General features: G+C 40.1%; 1 protein-coding gene across 7 annotated transcripts in view; it reads left to right on the top strand.

Moving 5' to 3' along the window:
* Positions 1 to 22,855, top strand: part of FAM19A5 (family with sequence similarity 19 member A5, C-C motif chemokine like) — a 669,022-nt gene that overhangs the window by 587,425 nt on the left and 58,742 nt on the right. The window lies entirely within an intron of this gene.

Here is a 22,855-nt window from a genome sequence, read left to right as displayed (position 1 = left end):
GGCAGAACCTACCCATGTGAGCTGCCAGCAGGTTGGCCAGGGCTGTCCCAACTTGCAGGGAGCACCCTCTGCATTCAACTTTTCCCTGAGCCCACTAGGGCTTCCAGTGCCCTGAGCACTGTCCCTGCTTCCTACCTGCCACCTGGGAGCTCCCAGGAACAGGCTGGCTTGACCCTGGGGCAGTACAGGGAAACAGCAGGAGTGCAGCTGGGGGTTCTGGTGGCCGGAGAAGGTGGCGGGGATGGTGCATGGTGCACTAGAAGCCCTGGCAGGCTTGGGGAAGAGTTGGGTCCAGCGGGTGCTGCCTCCAAGCTGGGGCAGCCCCTGGCCCACTAGCTGCCCACCTGAGAGGGCACTGACAGTACGGAGGGAAGGACCGGGGCCCACCACAGCTCAAGAGCTGCTCAGCTTGCCGACAGCTCACATGGGCAGGCTCTGCTAGAAAAAAAATGTGGCGAGGGACCCAATTGTCATTTTTTTTTCCCACAGAGCCTGCCTGTGGCTAGGGGGCAAGCTGCTGGCGGGCCCTGAGCTGAGGGGGGCCCTGGTCCTTCCCTCTGCAGCAGCAGCAGCATCCTCGGAGTCATCTGGGCAGGCTGTTAGTGGGCCAGGGACTGCTCTAGCCCAGAAGTAGCACCCAGTCTGATTCAACTATTCCCCAAACCGGAGCTGTGGCATCTCCCAGCCTGCTAGCAGCCTGCTCACGTGGCCCCAGGGGGTACTACCACCATGGAGGGACGGACCCCACTTGCCACTTCTGTCTTTAGCCTGCCCATCTCACAGCCAGGGGGCAAGATGCCAAATAAAAGGCTGCAATGTTACAAGTAACTACACTGCAAACTAAACAATGTGGGGATGTGCTTTAGTTTGCAACCTAACAAACTCATTTAAATGACAAAAAACCCTCATACATGTAAAGTGTGATGCAATTAAACCACAAAAACAGACTATTTTCACCACAACACCCTATCTGTCTATCATGTTTCTTTTAGTGGAATAGCCAGTTTGTGTAGGATGTAGAAGGTAATCTTTTAATGGATTTGCTCTACATATTGCAAAAGAAAACACTACTATATATGCACAGTCTGCTAAAGGCAGACTTGTGATATTCCTATGAAAAACGAACAAGCCAGGCAAAAGTTGATTTCCATTTAAATTCTGAGTCCTTTACTTAGTTTTAATTCATGCTACTGAAGTCTGCAAGAATTGGCCTAAGAAAGAACTAAATGAAATAGCTTAAGTTCCATAGAATTTAGTCCTTGCTAAATGAATTAAATACATGAATAAGCGTAAACTATTATAATTGTGGTTTGTGTCATTTCTTATATTAATTGAAGTTAGTTATGCTCAGACATTTATGGTTGATCTGTGCTTCTAATACGAAGTCCTTCTACCAACTTAGACTTCCCCATGTTCTTTCACTCCACATTAGAAATAAAATGAAACAGAAGCATAGCAATGGGAGTAGCACCAGAATATTTAAGATTGAGAAGAGATTGGGCCAATGTCTAAAATGTTCTAAAATTTTCTGTCTTTGCTCTTTGAATCCCAGCTTGGTAGTTGTTTAACACAGGCAGTGACACTAGTCACCAACATGTAATATATTTAGTAAAATAGTGTTCCTGTAGCGCATGGAAGAATTGCTATAAAATATGACTTGTTAAAAAATACTGCATTTCCTATATGGACTAATCAAATTTGAAGAGTGCACACTTATTTCACATCAATTTATTTTTCTTATATTTGACAGCTAATTATATTTCTTTTCTTTTTTTACTAAATTCATCTTTTAATGTACATTCTTTTAAAATCAGTTTTCTGTTTTACCATGCACATAGCCTGAATGTGTTAATTGCTTCTGTATTTAAATAAAAATGTATAATGCTCCATTTTCTGAAGATATAACAACAAGCATTTTATCTTTTAGGCTGAAATAAAGAAACAACAATTGGATTGACCAAATTCATATTCTTTCTGGCAGCAATCTGGGATAAAGAAATCATAAAGAATATTGCCATTATGTTCCCAAAGGCTATTTACAGTAATTTTACAACATTAGTCTCAATTTTCCTTAAAGCAGTATTTCAAAGAATCAGTTTGAATGCATAAATGGTAAATAATTGAAATAAATGAAGACTTACATAATTGTTTTTTCACAACAGACTCTTAAAATACAAGCTATTTTATTTTATACTAGACAAAGTGATGCACATGAAGTTCTTAGTTCACTAAATGAAGAAGGATGATCTTCACAAAAGTAAATCTTGCTTGAGGGTATAATCAGTACTGCACTATTAGTGCAAATCCAGCTTATATACTACAATAAGGAATCAATGCAGCTTGTTGATGCCTTCAAATGCAAGACAATTTTCAGTGTGGAAAAGCACTGGATTTAATCATTTTAACATCCTAATCTCTTGACTTGGCCTTAGAATGATAGATATGTTCCCACTGTATCAAAATTTACCGGCTGTGATGCACGCTGCACAATATGACACATCTCTGTCGGAAAACATATACATTTTTAACATATGTAGATAATCGCTTTTAGACTCGCTTGAAACTACAGGAAGGATTTCATCCAGGATTAAATATTCTAATCCAAAATTACATGAATTTGTATCCCTTAGGTGCCATGTTCTATTACAGCTTATTAATTGTATTATTTGTTATAACAGAGAAAGCTGTACTAAGCACTGCGGTTGTTAAATATCTAACTCTGAGTATAATTTCAAGGTAATAAGATAGAAAAAACCTGATCTCACCTGTATAAATGTAATGCCAAAGAAGCAACACTGAAGTTAAATAGAACTACACCAGTCTATACCTTTGTGTAGTGTTTGCAAAATCAGACTGTTGACTATTTAAAGCAAAACTCCTGACAAAGTATTTTTTGCGTGTTTTAACATTATATGTGTTTATGTACGTATATCAAAATTACAAGTTTTGCATACACTGAGCCCTCAAGTATGTTAGGTCTTATTATACAGAGAAATCACCTTAAAATAGTTGATGGCGATTTTACAAAGGGTTTAGGTTATGGATCTGTATAGGCTGGTTTGGATAGGGATGGTCCTGCCTTAAGCAGGAAGTTGGATGAGATGACCTCTGATGATCCTTTCTAGCTGTATTTCTTTATGATTCTGTGGTTCTCTATGAAAAGGTATGTGCCAACATTTCAAAAACAGTGTAAAACTGTAATTATTTTCTTTTCTAGGCAAAGAATTGGTTCATAATTATTGTCAAATACAGAGTTCTTACTAGTGACCACTGTAAGAAAGCTGTTCAGTTATATGCAGTAGCAAAAAGCTGCACATACTTTATTCTGTGTAAAAGAGAATTTGAAGTGCCATAAGGTGTACCATTTGAAGTGCCATAAATAAGATAGTAGTGAACAATAAGCAAGAAACTATGCTTAAGGAATTATTTTACTGTTGTTACAACGTACAAATTATATGGGAAGAGCTGAGGGCTGACATCTGGTTTTAGCTCACTTCTGTGCACCGCAAGCTTTGTATAGTTGTTTGCCTACAGCTGTTTTTATACTTATTAAGAATCAGTCAGTCATGCAATTCTTAAACAAAAGAAAATCATTTGGCTGCTAAACATACTTAGATGACTCTGCATAATCCAAATCATGGTTTTTGTATGCAAAAAAAAAAGGAAACTCAAACTGCCAATATTTCGAGTCATGATTTGTATTGAAATATACAACCTGATGGCATACCAGTGATCTTAATTTATTACATGGTAACTTGAGTCAGGAGGAAGAACCCATCAAAAGTATGAGAACTAAAAAGGATTTTTTGGAAGATACTGGCTGAGAGTCCACCAAAGATTTTACAGATGTAGGTCAGGGCAGGGGAAGGAGGGTGTTCTCTTGGTTTCCTTATTTTCTTCTAGTTTCCCGGGAACTTTAGTTTTGGCTTGATTTCCCTCCCACCTCTCCTCCCCTGTCTAGAACAGGCTCAACAATTTTGAAAGATACTGTACTATTTTAGTAGCTTTTATGTAGTTGGGCAGAAAGTTATCAGCTCACTGTGTGCTTGAGAAGAACAGTGATACATACGATTTCAGAAGTAAACTTGCATACCACCTCCAAACCACCTGGGGACTTCCTGTGTGAACAGGTGTGGGGAGGGGGTGTACAATGCAGACTTCGTAATTCACCCCAATTATGCTAACTACTGCCATGGTACAGAAACTTCTGAAAGAAATCCTGGCTGCTTACAGACGTAAAAAACAAACAAAACAACAAAATGGCACTTTACTTTAAACTCTGTGTGCCCACACGCTGAGCCCATGCATGCCCCAAAGAAGCATTACATTAGTTGGACCCAGCTCGCCCCGTATTTGAATAGATCAGATGCTTTAGTGAATATGTACAAATGTAAAAATATTGTGCATGGGAAGGTCAAATAACTTGCTAAAATATATTAAATTAAAATATGAGTTTAATAGATTTCACAAAGAACTTACTTCAGCTGTTACTTTGGTATTTTCCAGTCCATTTTTCACTGGTGCACAACCAGTTCATTTAACATCCTCCATTCAAAAATGTTCAGAAATTCTCTGACAAATAATTCCCTTTATAGTTGTTCTTACTGCTGCTCATTAGCTTTCTGTTGCTGAAAAATGCATCTATCACATGCTGTAGAACTCCTTGTGGCAGACCCCACAACGAGTTAATAGATTGGGCATTTAGCCTTTCAGTACAAAAATAATCCCCTATGGAAGTTTGCGCAAAACCCCTCTAATTTTTCTGGCCATGGTTTTCTTCTGAACCACAGCATTGTATGTGTGCTGGATGACAGAAGTAGCAATTTTTGTCCCCCTGATAGCCGTATTTGGATACAGACTGACAGAATAAAAGCAACAAACATATCTATAAATCTGTGTCAGTAACAACATGCAAAAATACTGTCCATTCTATTATTAACTGAGAAGGATGTTAAACCAAATCTATCCGAGATAAACATTAACAGACATGAATAAATATAGCTGTAATTTATAATGTATCATTTTTATTAATAATTTTATTATTTATAGTTTCCAGAAGACTGGAAACTACAATTGTATCAAAAAATGGTTTCCATTTTTGCAAGAGAATATAGGTTTTTTTGCTAAAAGTAACTTGATAGATGTAAAGAATTTAGGATCACAGGATCTTGGGAAAGTAGGACTGAAAGGACTTCACAAGATCATCTTGTCCAGTCTCTCACTCAAGGCAGGATCATCCTTGACTAAACAGGCTCCTATACACATGCAGGGAGCCTGCTCTGATGTGCTAGAAATCCACCGTGTCTCCACGCTGACAAAATGGCAGTGGGGCACTTTGAAATAAAACATGTCCAATGAGCATTAGTTCAAAGTGCCCTGCTGCCATTTTTTCAGTGTGGGGATGTGTGGCAGCGCTGATGCCTGTGATGTGTGGGTGCTTTTAATTAGCATAGCTCACTAATTAAAGTGCCTGGTGCCCTGCCCACAAGCACATGTGAAAATGCAACCATCCCAGCCTAGTATCTGACTAACCTGCTCTTGAAAATTTTAAAGTGAGGGAGGTTTCACAACTTCTCTAGGTAGCCTGTTTCAGTACTTAACCATTTTGCCTCCTGCAGCTTGAAGCCATTGCCCCTGTCCTCTGTGGCCAAAGAAAACAGTTCATCTCCATCCTCTCTATAATCACCTTTCAGTTATTTGACCATTGTTATCGAATCCCTCCCCACCCCTTCTCCAGACTAAATAACTTTGTTGTTCAGCCCTTCCTCATAAGTTGTGTTTCCAGGCCCCTAATCATTTCTGTTGCTCAACACGAGTCCTCACTAGTGCTGAATAGAGCTGATGAATCACTTCCCTTGATTTGCAAGTAACATTCATGTTGATACAAATACTGTTGGGGTTTTTTTGCAATAAGGCCACCGTTAGCACATATTCAGCTTATGATCTACCTTAACTCCCAGCATAGCCAGTCATTCCCCAGTCTGTATTTTGCATGCAGTTATTCTATCCCAAGTGCAGGACTTGTCATTCATCCTTTGTTGAATTTCATCTGAATGATTGTGGACAATTTTTCTAATCTGTTCCAATCATTCTGAATCTTAGCCTTGCCTTCCAGAGTGTCTGCAGTGCCACCCAACTTGATCTCATCCATAAATTTGCTAATCATGTACTCAGTCCCATCATCCAGTCATTAATGAAGATGTAGAACAATACCAAACCTAGGACAGACCCTGTGAGACTCCCCAATTCATACCTCCTCAGGTCTAGACATTGAACCATTGATGACTGCTCATTGAGTACAATTATCCAACCATTTACATATCCACATTACAGCACTTTCATCTGCTCTATATTTTTGTAGTTTGTCAATGAGAATGTTATGGGAAACAATATTCAAAGCCCTGCTAAAGTCAAGGTATATCACATTGCTGTTCTCCCCTGTAATATTTATCATAAAAGGAACTCAAGGTGGTCAGTCATGACTTGCTCTTGGTGAATCCATGTTGGGTGTTCCTGCTCACCTTGTTCTCCTCTAGGTGCTTCACAGTAGATTTCTTGAGGATCTGCTCCATGATCTTTCCAGGTATTGGGGTCAGCCTGACTGGTCTATAGTTCCCTGGATCCTCCTTTTTCCCCTTCTTAAAAACGGACACTATAGTTGTCCTTTTCCAGTTATCTGGGACTTTACCCAACATCCATGAGTTCTCAAAGAGGATAGCCAATGACTTTGAAATGATCTCAGCTAATTCCTTCAGTACCCATGGGAGTATTCCATCTGGCCCTCCTGACTCAAAAGCTTCTAGCTTCTCTAAAGTAACCTCTACTCTGTTCCTCCATGACTGTAGGTGGTTTGTCTCCTTGCCTACCATTGCTGTCAGCTGCACTAATAATCTGGTAGGTGCCCTTATTTTTGGAGACTGAAGTAAAAAAAGGCACTAAATACTTCAGCTTTCTTTGCACTATCCATAACTAGATTGCCTTCTGAATTCTTCAAGGGATGTATTGTTCCTTTGGTCTTCATTTTACTCTTCACATACGTGCAGAACCCCTTTTTATTGCCTTGTATGTCCTTTGCCATTTGCATCTCAAATTGTGCTATGGCCTTCCTTATTTCCTCCCAGCATGTCTGTGATACTTTTATATTCTTTCCTAGTATTATGACCAACTTTTCACTTTTTGTAGGATTCCTTTATGAGTTTCAAGTAATTGAAAAGTCTCCTGTTGCACTCCTATTGAACTTTTAAAGGTATCTGATTGAACATTGCACCATATGTAATTAAAACATTAGTACTAGTAGTATTAAACATATCCTATGGAATATCTAGAAGCTGGCTAAGAAAAAAAGTACTTGTAAATTGGGAATTATTATTTAATTAGGGAGACTGTAGTCTTGCTACTAGTACGAGGCCCAACATTAACATTTTTTATCAAAGACCTGGAAACAGATGTACAATCATTGGTGAAATATGAAGACACAAAAATGGTTGAATTAATAATAATGAGGACAAGGTAGTTATATAGCGTAATCAGGATAGCCTGTCTATGGGGTCCATTTAACCAACATGAGGTGCTCAGCCAGGAGCAAGGACAAAAAAAGAAACAAAGAACATAGGCCATATCTATGGTTCAGTAATAGACAAAAAAACTACACCTGAACCCCTACTGCAATTGAACTAATGAAATGTCTAGATGTATCAATAAGAGAATAGCAAGTAAAGAACCAATTTTAGCTACAACATTGGTGAGGCTGATCCTGGAATATTTTGTAGAGTTCTGATGCCCACATTTTAAAGTGTTGATGCCCACATTTTAAAGGGTGTTCACAAACTGGAGGAAATACAGACTGGAACCACAGTAATTAATAGACAGTGGAGAAATAGATGGTGGAGAAATTGCCTAAGAAAGAAAAACTTAACAAAACTCAATCTGAAAAAAACAGATTGAGAGAGAACTTGATTGGCATAAGTACCTTCACAGAGGAAAAATTCCTGATACTAATGGGTTATTTAATTTGACAGAGAAAGACGCAACGAAAAGCAATGACTGGTAGCTGAAGCCAGTTCATATTCAAATTAGAATTAATATGCAAAGCGATTAGCCATTGGAACAGGTTCCCAAGTGAATGTTCTGTCTTTTGATATCTTCAAATAATGACACAATGGGGGAAACACAGCAGTACACGAGCAGTCCAGCTAATTCTTAGAGTGTATTGGGGACGCATGTTTGATACAGATGGTAGACTGACCGATGAGGAGGGGAAGCTCTTTTCAACTTTCTGCTTACCACCACGAAGGTGAAGTTGTGAGAATGTGAAACTGGAAGAAAAGTTGGTAAACTGGGTCCCATATTTCAAATCAGATATAGACAGATTGGAAAGCGTCTCCTGGAAAACAGCAAAAATGGTTTGGGGCCTGGGAGGCACAGTTTTTGTGGCAAGCCTAAAAAAGCTAGGTTTATTTAGTCTGGAGAAGAAAAGATTGAGGCAGGATTTGATAACAGTTGTCAAATCCCTGAAGGGCAATTACAGAGAGGATAGAGATAAGCTTTTCTCTGTGGCCATAAGGGACGGTACTAGGAACAACGGCCTCAAGCTGCAACAGAAGCAATTTTGGTATGAGATTAGGAGAAATTTATTGACTATGAGGGTGGTTAAGCATTGGAATACCAGACAGGCTACCTAGGGAAGCTGTGGGATCTTCATCCCTGGAAATTTTCAGTAGCAGTTTGGACTTCGTTGGGATGATGTAGTCTGGGATTGATCCTGCCTTAAGCAGGGGGCTGAATTAGATGGCCTTGTGAGGTCGCTTCCCTTGGATCTTATGCTTTCCTGAAAGACGTATTTTAGTCAACTCAGGCCATTGGGGGTCAAAACGATGGTGTCTGTGTGGAAAATAAATACCTGTAATAACCAGGAAGTCAGATCTGTTTGCTTTCTGGCTTTACAATCTATTAATCTGAATATTAAAAAAAATACTTGTACTTTACCAGCCTAAAGTCTTACTGAATATTTGAAAGAAATAAGGACAGTTTTAGGATCAAAACTGGAATTGCAAATCCTCTTGTGTATAGAATTGAGGTTAAGAATCAGTTTTAAACGCATCTCAAATGCCATGGAGTATATGTTGGAAAGTATTTGTATCTTCTGCTCATTGTATGATTAAAAGAAATAGGAAATATTTCTTCAGTCTTCACTCAAAATTATCTACCACTGAAGTGAGAGAGTTTTTTCTAAATGAGGATTTTGCCAAAATGGCAGTATCTTAAAGAGACCTTCAGTTAAAAAAAAAAACCAAAGAAAAAGGAAAAAAAAAAGAAAAACAGTGTCAAATGTGACACTTGTCTCTGCAGACTCCCTCTCAATTTGCCCATTTCCTGTCTTCCATATTTTCGTATATTTTCTGTTCCCCTTCTGTTTAATGAAAGTCCCACAGAAACCAAATTGGGAACAGTATGTCTCACTATATTGGTGAAATAATAGAAAAAACAATGCACAGAGTGATGTTAAATGAAGAGAATAAAGACTGAAAAACTAGAGGAAAATACCTTTTCTTCAGTCTCTTTTACTTTTATTTTCCTAGGTGGTGTTTGTAACAAAAATACATAAAAACTGTGCAGGCAGAACTGCAGTTTTAGAGCTTGGAGCTGATTACTTGTTAATAGCAGATTAATAGAAAATTGTGTTGTATAACAAGTAAGAGGTAGAAGCTTAGAAATGAAAGCTAATCCATCTTTGTGCAGATATAGATATAGATACAAATCTATAACTATATATATATATATATATCTCAATACACAGCTTCTGCATTTTTCAGTGGCAGCTTTGATTTAGGGAAGGAAAATTCATTGCACAGAAATGAGGGACTGCAGTCTTAGGCAGAGAAAGTGCAATCTTAAAAAAGCTGTAGGATTGCAGCTATAAGAGGAGACATCTGAATAATGTTTTGTTGATGACTTCAATACATATTGCAAGGAAAGAAAGTGTGATATAGAGAGAGTTGATATTTTCATCAGGGATATCCAACACTAGTGACTGCTGCTCATGTCATTTTGTCTGCGTCTGCTGGTTTATATGGGTGCTGGATGGGCTGTCTCAGCATGCAGCATAGCAGTCATACCACAGGATATTGATCAGCAGTAAAAGTGTGAACATAAATCTGATGTTTTCTCTAAAGGGGGTAGTAACAGTCAATTTTGATCTAAGTAGAACTGTGTACTGTACTATACTTTCATCAAAGGAATGTAGCAATAGTAAATGTCAGGGGCCTTTCTCTTGTGTGAGAAATGAAATTTTTATTATTTGCAAAAATACGGAAAGTGAAAATACAACATAAAAATGCACATAATGTCAACGTTTTTCGGATGTGAACATACTGAAGCATTGTGCCACAGTATTGCTCATTGACAGACCAATAAAAAAAAAGTATTATTGAGATTCTGGCCCTGCAGAGAAAATGGGGAACTCATTTGTTTCCCCTCAGAGTTAATACAGTTTTCATCATCATTATCATCATCATCATCATTATAATATATTTATTAGTAAGTATTTCATAATAATGAATAACAATGCTAAGAAAAAGAAACTACACATGAGCTTCTGTGCCCTTTATATTCCATCTCTGTCCTTGTATGTCCTGTTTCTCTGCATCTTTCTTCTAGGCTGTAAACTGCTAGAATTTTTATTGTTATTTTTGTATCACCATATAGGATAAGCACACTGTTGGTGTCCAACAAATAATTATAACTCTCACCTCCCTTTTCCTGAACTCATTCTTTGCCTGTCATCTCCATATTTTATATTAGTTTTATGTATGTTGTAAACCCTTTGGGGCAGGGAACAGGCTACTTTGGAATCCAGGGGACAGCACAGTGAAAAGGTATGGTTCAGCATTAAATGTTTAATAAATATATTTATCCTTTGTACATTTTTCTTCTCTCTTTCTTTCTCTCTCCCTCCTCCACTTGACTTTAGGCTTTACCTATAAAATAAACTACTGATTCAACTAAATCTGATTTTAGAGACCTTATTAGATAAATCAGTACATTGTTCATGTGTAAACACTTGTATTTCAGAGGAAGTGACTCATTGATTTATTTTAAGATAAAAAGGAGTTCCTCTCTTGCTGGTTTGCACCTATTTTCTTTTCATTCTTTTTTACATTCATACATTTGCTCCTCTGCTCTTTGTCTGTCTTTTTTTAACTCTGTCTTACTCATTCCTGTTATAATGTGTTATATGTGGAAATCCAGTGGGAAGTGCAGATTCAGGCCTGGTCAGTAATAGACCTGTACCTATATATCTGAGCTCTGAGCAGCCTCAGTATTCATAATAAAGGCCTATTGTAGAGCCAGATGCTACTTGTGGGGGAGATATTGAACAATGACTTTTCAAGTGAAAGATGTAACAATCTTGCTTGAGGAGGGATGTGTCCTTGAACCAAATAAGCACTCAAAGAGCATGTTCTTTGTTCTGCAGGCCAGCAACTCCTTTAGATGGCTGGTTGGCAGGGATTTAGAAAAGGATGAACTGGCTTTTAAACCATACAAGTGACACAGATATACAAGAGAGCACAGCAGTCTGTCTGATGTCCCTTGCCTCCAGTTGCCCACCCCAATCCCACCAATGGAGCAAAATACCAGACATTTGTCCAGATTTAAAAAAAAAAGCCTACATAGAGTTCAGAGGACCCAAAAAGAGGACATGTTCAGGAAAACCCAGGTGTATGGTAATCACTGCAGAGTAGAAGCATAATTTAGACTCCCTGGTTTTGACACCTTTGGGCAGCCTCAGCCCCTGATCTGGATTTTCCCAGGCTCAGATACATATGCTCCTCAAGACTGCTTGCGCCCTGCCCTAGTCATTACAGTAACCCACAGCAACAGAGAATCACCCTTGGAAATGTCATATCAAAGCACAGCAGACTCACACCAGGAATATTATTCCTCAGAAGGATGAAATGTAGCTGCTTTTAGTAAGGCACTAAACACATGCTGCTGTATTTACCCCAGTCCAAATGCCCAATAATTAGATTCTATACATGAAAAGTTAAATATTTTCCATTTTATAATTTTCCATGTATATAATCTATTATTAGATTGTTGTCCTAAATTCATCCCCCATCCCCACCTCTGCAACAGGGAAAGCAATGGCTAGGGGGAATGTGGTGAGGGAAAGCAGTGCCAGGGGAACAAGTGGGCTGAACCCTTCTCCTTGCCCTTCACCAGGTCCTTTCCCTTTTGGTTTCTGCCCCCCCAGGCCACTTGTCACTCCTGATGCTGCTTGCTTTCCCAGCTGTATAACCTTCTGGTGCCTGGCCCCTGTCATCTGCTCTCTGGTCACCTGTCCTCTCCATGATGCCTGTCTCTCTTGCCCCTTCTGCCACCCCTGTGTACCCTATATTGGGGGTCGGACTCGATGATCTATTGAGGTCCCTTCCGACCCTAGCATCTATGAATCTATATAGTGGCTCTGGCCCCAGCCAGGCAGCACTAGAGATGGCAGCCTTAGTTCTGGTCCTGACCTGTCCTAGCTTCACTTTGACGCAGTGGTGGTGTCTCCAGCCCTGGTCCTGGGCCCAGGTCAGGGCTGCAATGGAGCCAGAACCGCAGAAGCTTCCCATCCATTGTGCTCTCCCTCCCTCTTTTCCCTTGGGCCACACACTGTTCGTGCTGCCCTACACATCCATACAGCACTGAATGGTCTCCCTTGCATATACCCCTCTTTCACATGGTCTTCACATGGCAGTCCCCCCCAGGCCCCACACACAACAAGTTTTCCCCTGCCCTCCCTCTGCCACAGCTTTCTCCTGAACAGCTGCACAACTCTGCAGTCTCCCCTGCATTCCTCCCAGGTCATATGCCATGCATTCTCTCCTCTGCTGCCCTCCAGCACACTGTTCAGTCTTCCCTGTGCTCTCTTTACTGTCTGCCCCTACCCTGCTGTATGAGCCACCCTGGCCCTGTCCAGGAAGTGGTGGCCTCAGCCCAGGCAGGCAGCAGTTCTTGGGCCAGTACTCAGATCCAAGATGAAGCCTTTTTCCCACAGTGTTGAGTGGTACACTCCCACTGAAGGAACTGCTTTAGATCTTTTGGGGTTGTAGCATGTGCAGAGTAGGTGTTTCATGCTTTAGTGCAGCACTCCCTAGTATGGTTCTTCAGTGGTGATGTAGGCCCATTTTATTTCTTTTGTGCCAATGGAAGCTGGTCTACTGAGTACATGCACAAATAAATGAGACTCTAAGGATTTGCCCAAACGGGACTGTCTTTTAAATGATTACTCCCTGAGGAAAGTTTTCAGATTATATCCTAATTACTCAAATGACTTCTTTACAAGAGTAATTGAGGACTTCTCTCGCATGTAACCAGGACATGCATAGGCTGGAATTGTCATCTCTTTTTCCCATACACAATTTTCCCACCTTTCTCAGGTGTGCCTTTAATATAGGTACTGGATATGTTGTTAAACACTAGGTACTAGGACAACCTCCAACACTGCAACAAAATCCACACCATGATTATAAATCCTGTTGTTATTATAGTGATCATGTAAAATATGTCATTCGGCTTTGTATGTCTTACAGTAGTTCTTAATTACTGTATATTAGGAGTCAGTGCCTTGTGTCCCACAGTCTTGGGGGCGGTCTTCAGTGGTTAAGCCCAAGCTGCTGGGTAGCAGGGAGAAGAGGCACTAGGAGCTGCCAGGTCCTAACACCGACCCACTACTGGAAAAAAAGTTGCCAACTGTTGCTTGCACATGACATCTGAATAAGCGACTATCTGAATTAAACAATAGGCCTATCTTGTAAGTACTTCCATGTACAGTATATCCATTTCAGTTCTGCTCTTTTCTTATTAAAAGGCCATGATCAAAGGGTTGATTTTGGAATTGGGCATCTAGTATCCATTTGTCCTTTTGAAAATCTTATTTGTCTTAAGCTTTGTTTTTTGCTTGTTTGTGTGTTTTTCCAAGCCTGATTAGTCTTTTGCAACAGGTTTTACAGTAATTTTAGTATAACAACTTCATTTTAATATAACAGCAATAGTATTTCAGTAGGATTTCTTTCTTCCAAGACACTCTGAGGCTAAAAATATTTTTAAGTTAATTGCTTGTTGTTTAAAAGTACTTAAACCACTCCCAATAACAAGAGATTTTTGTAAAATCCTTTCCTTTTTACAACCTAAGCAAACTACATTTTGGAAATGATCGGTACTACTTCTGTTAATACGAAGGAGAATCTTCACTTCTCCATGGTAATTTTGTTAATCTATTTTCTGCTCTGCTTTTCTGTCAGGTGCTATATATCTAGTCATGCACACCACCCAGCGATACCAAATATACAACGTAAGTCTTGTTCATATATTTCCCAAGTTATTTTCATTTTTTTAAAGTCAAATGCATCAGATGCTAGCAGCATAGCAGTTAAAATGCACAGTAAGTCTGTTAATCTTGGATGATTCTGTGAAGTTTCTATTAAGTCAAAGTCAGGCACAGCCAAATAATTAATCACACACTAATGGCCAAAGTTTCTGCTGTGCTATTAGAAATGCAGGCTCACCTGTCATGTACATAAATGCATATATATTTCTATGCACAAACAGGATTTGCCTGTGCAAAAGTTATTGCATGCACTTGGATGTATTGAAGGCAGCAGAAGGCAAAGAAGGGCTGTGCAGCAGAGAATTTCCCTCAAGGAATTCTGTCTGAGTCATTCATCACATGCTGACCCCTTTTCAAAGAGGTAGAGTTCTGGAGAGAGCATGCTGGAAGAGGAGCTCAGCCGTGCTTTGAAAGGATTCAGTGTGTACTCATCCTTGTGCCAGGCCAGCAACTGCTGAGGGTACTCACCCAGAGCTTTGACTGTCCTCTCCAGTGTAATTACGACTGTCACCTGCATTTGGAACTTGCTTTTGCGGACATATACAGGCAGCCACAACTTAGCCTGTATTTCAAGGGTGTTTATAGACGTGCTCTGGGAATGCGGTGGGGGTAGGGGGCTTTAATTAGAGTGGCTCCAAGAGCTGCTCTAACTAAAACACCCAGAGTATTATGTGTATCAGCATCCTCATGCTGAAAAAATGATGGTGGGGTCACTTTCACTACAGCTTGTTGTACAATCTTTAGTTAAAGCACCCCACCGCCATTTTTCAGTGCAGGGATGTTGATACACATGGTGCTAGAGTCTGCTGGAGTACAGCAATTGCCACATTCCAACAGACTCAATTAATCAAGTCTGGTCTGATGTGTTGTAATTACAGTGATTCAGAGCGGCCTCACTGCATGTGTATAGGTGCCCCAAGATTTCCTTAAATGGTACATAGCCTAATGAATTAACCCCTGATATAATCACTGAATTCAGCAGAGGCATTAGTTTAGCCCATGCTATCAATAAAGAGATAAAAATTAAGAACAATTGAACAACAGGCACAGTTTCTGAAGGGTTTAGCCATAATCTTTATTTTATGCTCTATTGCTACACAGGACTCAGAGGGAACTCATTTTAACTAAACAAACCCTGTTCCAGTGCTTCATTGACATCAGGAGCAATATGCAAATAAGTAAACAGAAAAGTGACGTTACTGTTGAGCATCATTAGAAGTGAAAGCAAACAAAAAAAAAAATACATGTTTGCCAAATGGAAAATAAAATGTATTTTAAAACATTGAAGAGGTTATTGCAAGCAGCGGAGAGAAGAAAAAATTAAAACTATTAAAATGCAATTCACAGTGTAATTTAAATGTAGTGTTGCAATTTACCAATACCAAATCAAGCAATTTAACTAGAGAAGCAAATAAGTGTTACATTATTGTGAATTTGTTTTTTGTACTTTACTATGAATAATAGGATGTGCTTCTGCTTTCAAGTGCATGGGTGGAAATCTAGAGTAGCTGAAGTCAATGCAGTTGCACTGGTAAAAGAAACAGCAGAACCAGATCTGTAATGGAGATATTATTTTCATGCACTTTGCATTTTGATTTGTATTTTATTTTCTGTAATATACAACTTATTTAAATTCTCCCGTCCCACCCCTCCCATTAAAGTTATACTTGCTTAATCTTGTGTTATCCAGTAAATACATCTTGAAAATGGGAGGGGGGTGCTACGTGTTTGTACACCAGCACAGGTAGATGAATAAAGAATCCAGAAAGAGGAATAATCTTGTTGCATTAACCATAGCCAGTCAGTCAGAATCCTGGGTTTCATTTATGAAACACAGTAAACAGATGTGTTTATGTGACTTTCCATTACCAGTTTATAAATGTTTGTTTATTATGAACATGAGTAGCAAAAAACTTATTTTTCTCTCCTTCAGTAAGAACTATTTTTGAACCTTTCTCGTTCAGAGAACAAGTTTGTACTTTTGGCTCTGTTCCCAGAGCATACTGCATACTTGATGGTGTTTAAGGCATTGCCTCTTGGGAAAGAGGGGGATTGAATCAAAGCTTTTAATTCTTAATGATTGTTCTCCGTGGTCAAGAGGACACGGAGATGGCAATGCTTTTTATTTATTACTTACTGTTATAACTATTGGCAGCCAGCCTTTTTAATTTAGTCATCAATACACAATGCCTTTAATCTATTACTTTAAATCCAGTACAAAATTAAGAACTAGCCAATGAGCATCTGCTAAATGGAAACTGTGAACGATAGATGTGGTTTGAAGCAGCACAGTTTACTCACCCAGCTAAAAATGGACTTTCCGGTAGGGGCTGCATTCTAAATGTTCCCTTGACCAGATCTGCTTTAGCAGCAAAGTCTTTCTCAGTCTTTGAAAAAAAAAAGGCTGATTAGAGTCCTAGGAGCTTGAGACAGAAGAGGTGATGATCCTCTTCTTGTCAATATAGGATACTTCTCTAAAGTACATGTTTCTATTTTCCCAGCCTGTATTTTAGTCATATGGAATAGAATTTCTAATACCATTTTGGAGATGTTGTAGTGAATCTCCTTAATGGGGAAATTTTCTTTATCTTTGTTTTATTTTCACTGAATGACTCCTAATTATATCCCTGTTTACCACACCAAGTAATTCTTCTGTCTTGTGTTCCCATTCATCATCACTTAACCAGGCACTACCCACTCAACTTTAACATTGTGTTTCATAATCCAGTCATTCTTGGCTTCTTATCATCTTTGCTGATTCCTAACAATTTGTCAATATATTTCTTTAATGTGGTTCCCACTACTGAACAGAATATCCCAAGTGTGATGGCACTGGAGCTATATAGAAAATACTATAACCTCCTTGTTCTGAAATTTTATACCTATTGGATTCCAGGACTACTTTCTCTAGACACTCAGTAGGTTAGCAAGAAAATAATTTTGCTTTTTATGACAACACACATTAGGTATAAAACTACCCAGCTTTTACATGGGGTGGGGTATAAAAGAGGAAGAAGCCCCTGCAGGAGAAGAACACAATTGAATCCCTTATATTCATAGTGTCGCTGTTTTTTCCAAGGAAGGCAAGAAGGGAGAAGGGCCTATAGCCTCAGGCCCAGAGTCAGCTGTCCGCAGGAAACGTCTGTACTGTGTTCCTTTCATGAATGGCACCTTGCTACAATTCTTCAGAAATCCTGGTGCCGTCTGCACCCCCATGCTATCCCTAATTTAACAGTATGGTTGTAAGATGTAGTTCGGAGCTACTTTTAAAAATAAATTATGCAGAGGCACAGTATAAGCATATATGTGTTGGAGTTAACAATATTATCTGCTCATTAAAACAAACAGAAATAGGATTTAGTTTTATTCTCTCTGTTAAATCCAGGTTGTTACCAGTCAGAATGGTTGTTCCTCGGTAGGAACAAAGGATGTTGAAAGATAAGAAACAACATGCTTTAGCCTACGATTTTAATCAGTGAACACTGGACACACAGCATGTTTACAGTATTATTACAACATTTACGTAAGTGTAATAGAGGGAAAAAACTTCTGACATACAACCCAATACAAGGGTAGCTTGCTGGAATGTAGTGTAGAAATACCCAGGGAAAAATCAAAGCTAAAGCTATACCAGTATATGTTATACCAATGTAAGTGTCATCTGGCCGCAGGTAATCAATCTCAGGGTAACCATTCACTCAAGGTGAACAAGCTTTTACTTGTTTCCCTTCCGTGCAATGGTGAGGAACTCCAGTTAAACCTACTGAGTGCAGCTGCTCCTGTTTACTGTCAATTTCCATATAATTTACATTAATATACAAAGTGGTTATAACATATCATTATAAAGTTTTGATATGTTCGGGTCCAGTAACTACAAAAATATGTTCAGTCCCTGGCTTCTTAGTCAAGCTGTTCTGCTTAAAACTGAATAATATCATTTCCCCGAGTAAGGTAGAATACCCAGTTAATACAGAGAAAAAAACCCAATTTTTTGTTGATGTCATTCTTTAACTAACTGGTTAAGTATATATTTAAGATGTATTTTGTCACTGTTCCTTTGCCAAAACACACATGAAAATGAGAACAACTCTACTTTATACTTAGTACAATTTGTAGGTTTTGTTTTCTTTTTCATTTATGTCTTTACTTTTTAAAATGGTGTTATATAGACATGGTCAACTATTACAAAGAGTAGCTGTAATAAGTGTTGTCTCATAGTGTCTAGTTCACACTTGCTATCACCTTTCCCCTCTTTGCTCTTGTCAAAATCTTCACATTGAATGAGCTCCTCTATCAGATGACAGCTATCCTTCTTGCAGCACTCTGAATACCCTGTTGCAAATTATTTTTCCTTAGCTTCCATCACAACCTTTATTTGAAATATGTCCTTCTTTTCTACTACTGTTCTGTTACAGGCCAGGTACAAATGCTACACTTATACCAATATAGGTGATCAGAAGCCAGTCTGCACCCATAACCGAACAAAAGTTCAGCGCGCATAGACTGGTTTAAAAATAGAAGAACCCAGTCTAAGATAGACCTGGATTGATATGGTATCAGACTTAAGCGATTTATGTTAGACCAGACTATTGAACTTCTGGCGATTTATGCCAGAGGACAGCAACCAGCGACGACTGACTCGTTTGGTTGCTGTCCTCTGGCATGCCAGGTGCCTTTGCAACCCCCTGCTAACGCTCCCTCTCAAGGATTTGTGCTGGACCTGCCTCTGGGCTGTCACAATGATGAGCCAGAAAAACCTCTGTCCCCAGCCAGGCCTCTGGCCAATTTGTCAAGGACAGCCGGGGTGGGGAGGGGGAATGCTGGCACATATGCTGGGCATGGGGGAGCAGTCCCCCCTTCTCCTGCAACTCTGTCATGCAGTGACACAGATGCAGGGACACAGATGTCAGCATCCCCCCCATTCCCACCCCACTGGCTGTGGCTGATAGATTTTTGTGGTTGACAGAGCAGCGGGTGGGGAGGGACTGCTCTCTTGTTCTCAGCAGCCAATCTGGGGTGGCCCACCCATTTGGCTGCACTTGGGAGTCACTACAGCCTGGGGAGTCAGCAAGGCATGCTGGGAGGCATGAGAAAGTAGTCCCAATCTTTTGACCTTGGCTAGTGCAGGCAGCCTGCATGCTCTTCACCAAAGGGTAAACGTATGTTCTGTTTCCCCCCAACTAACCGAGGGCTCTTAGAGTAAACTGCATAACTTAGATCACTTCCTTCTTGGATTTCTTGAATTCCAGTACCTGGTCACAAAGTTTCTTACCTGACTGCAATGCAACCATTGTTTTCCTTTTTTGCTGTAGTGAGTTCAGATCTCTTAGTTGGATCCTTTATGAAAATTACAGCAACTTCACTCAAAATTTCCTATGATCAGTAAAAGCAGTATCAACCACCACACCCAAGGGAAATTTAGGGCTTCTCATTAAAATGTATGTGCTTTCTAAAAGCTCTCAAACAGACCTGCAAATTCCTCCTGGAGCTCTCCTCCTGCAGATTGTGGAAAAGAGCATTCAATCAGTTTAAAGGTTTTTGCAGTTGGCAAGTTGTCTCCAAATAACGTAGATTACATTTTTTTAATGAGAGCATTGGTTCTGCAGAAGCTGATCACTCTTGCATGGGAACATTTCCCACTGTCCAGGTTGAGTGGGATTTTCAAGTGATTATGTTTGTATTTCTGTCTCTTGTTTGATCTACCTGGAAATATCTGGGCCTTTAACAGTGACTCCACATTTTTGCCCTAAGGTTTACCTTATAACCTATCTCTTGTATTTGAACATCCCACATTGCAGTCTTTAAAGGCTCCAATCTAGGGAAGCACTTTGCCTAATTATATGGAGCACTTAAGCGCATGCTTAAAGTTAAGCATCTGAATTTGCTTAAAATGTGCCCTTACATTGCATTCATGTGGATGCAACTTAAGAACGTATCTAAGTGCTGCCCTGCATCTGTTGCCAGGGCAAGTTATTCTTTCCTTTTTCATTCCAGGGCTGTTACTTTATGGGAGGGGGAGAGGAGGATTGTGGGATTTTTAACAATTTACTCTTTCTAGAAGCATATCTGCTTTTCCATTTCACTCGCACTTTGTCCTTAGCATCTACGCTTTTCTTACTGCACTAGCTAAATCACTCTGTTTAAATGTCAAAAATATCTGATGTGACCTCCAGCAGAACTTCTTTCACAGAGTATTATTTGTTGTTACTACCCATCAGCAGGAGGCCAGCTAACTTGGTCCACATGTGTCACTGAGCAGCTGTTCAAGAGGTCTGCAGTGCCCCCTTTTGTTTGTAGTGCCTTTCCCAGATAGGTTAGCATCTCATCATTTTTTATCTGAGTTGAGATATTTGTGGATTGTTTATATAACATCTTGGCTTGTTACACTTTAAAGAAGCAGCAGCATCATTACACTGAGCTCATACAAAGCTTCTTTTGTTTTGTGTGGTTTTTTTTCTTTTTTTAGTTATTTGTTATCTGTCTGTCTTATCTGTTATCTTTATTGGAGAGTGAAAATATATAATTGGGCTAAAGCATTTTTCCTTTTTTTTTCATTTAAAACAAAATGCAGGTTGGCACCTAGGGTGCTTCTAATTTAGGCTTCATGTCTGTAAATTAAGCATGTGACCCCAGCAGAGTAATTCAAAGAAACAGGATTATGCATTTTGGCTTTGAAAACAGGTGTATCCTGAAGGATGATTCAGAGAGCTTGCATTCTAACCTGAGCATCTCCAGGAGTAATACAACAGGAAACACTTAGTGTAGGGGTACACATGATCTCCTACCCCTCTCTGGAGCTTATGTACCTGACTCAGGGCTGTACATTAGGGGCTGAATCCTATTACACCTGTACAAACATAAGCAGCACTTAGCCACATAGATACAATTTTTGCCACTTAAGCAAAGTATTCTAACTACCAGGCCATGGCCTAGGTATTGCCCAAAACATGCTGTAGCTCCCCTCTTGAAGCTAGCCCATGGGACTGCCAGAGAGGAAGGTATATGAGGCCAGGAGAAGGAGTAAGCTAGAGAGACGTGGTGACATAGATGCTTTTGCAGATGACTGGCTTGGCTGGATCCCAGTCCTACATGGTTTGCCTTCATCCCTGCTTTGCTGTGTTTAGTACATTTTAAACTTAAAGAAAGGACACAGTGGATTCATGTACCCATGCACTTTACTGTGGAGTTCACTAATTAGTTCTGCAGTAAAGCATCACCGTCTACACGTGAGCCTCTATTAGGGTGCAGTAAAATAATTCATGCCACCAAAGGGTAGTACAGTCTGGGACAAGTACTATCCTGTGGTGGAGTCATTAAATGCACTGAAATGCATGTGTGGACAGTGACTGGGGCTGGCTGGGGCATGAGGGTGCTATGGTACAGGGGCTGCCTGACAGCTAGTGCCACACTGTAACACCCTCATGCCCCAGCCCCTGCCACCCAATGTCACCACCCAGATCCCAAGGCTGTCCCTCTGGGCCCCTTGCTAGCCCAGGGTTGCTACACTCAAGCTCAACATGCTGTGGCATGTAAACACTGTGCCCAGGTGAAATTAACTGCTGTGCATATTGCCTAGGAGCAGGTCACCATTCATCCTGGTTGAGCATCCAGACTACTAGGTTACTAAGTCAGGATTCATCTTCCTTACTGTTCTTCTCTTCTGTTCTTTTGCCCACTCAAGGGTGGGCAAAATACGGCCCTGGCCCACCAGGCCATTCAATCCTGAGGCCTCTACTGTCTACTGTGGGGCCCATAAAAAATTTAGAAAAATTAATAATTATCTGTTCCTGGTTACCTGCCATACAGCCATCATTGGCTTGCCAAAACTCAGTAAGTGGCCCTCCGCCCGAAATAACTGCCCGCCCCTGTTCTTACATGCTTGGCTGTACCGCTTCAATAAGAGAGGTGGAAGGTGCCTCCCTTTCTGCCCCCTAACTCTTCTGTAGCTTGTTGTAATTACATTGCATTTAATTGCAGTTTCCTTAGAAGTAGGATATTTGGGTTTGAGTCCCTTTTGGCTGAGGACAGCTTAGAATCAAGGTCTTCCACTTTCTGGAACAGTGGTGTAACAAAAGGTAGTCACCCCCACTACTTCTTCCAGCAACCCTGTGTTTGAGTGAAAGTATCTGTACCTTCTGGGCTTTATACTGGATTCAGTGCTCTCTAGTTTGTGTTAGATGGGCTGATCTTTTTTGGATCAGGCCCCTATGAGGTCTTATGCAGATGTTAGAGGCATGTCTGTCTCCCATCTTTCTTGCAACACATGAGGTAGGAGTTAAGTGCCTCCTGTCAGACTGAGTCACTTCTGCTCATACAAGAAAGCCTAAATGTAGCCATGTAGGAATCTTTGATGTCTAAAGGGAAAGTGCCAAACAAATTTTAGTATCTAAAGAGCATTGTGGCTGCTGGAGTGGGTTTGGATCACTGTACACTAAGTGCCTGCCTGTACACTAATGCCAGGAGCCTGGGCAACAAGCAGGA

Source organism: Crocodylus porosus, unplaced genomic scaffold, assembly GCF_001723895.1.
Source record: "Crocodylus porosus isolate Cpor-Errol unplaced genomic scaffold, CroPor_comp1, whole genome shotgun sequence".
NCBI lineage: Eukaryota > Metazoa > Chordata > Crocodylia > Crocodylidae > Crocodylus > Crocodylus porosus.
This window is presented reverse-complemented; position numbering and strand designations above follow the sequence as displayed.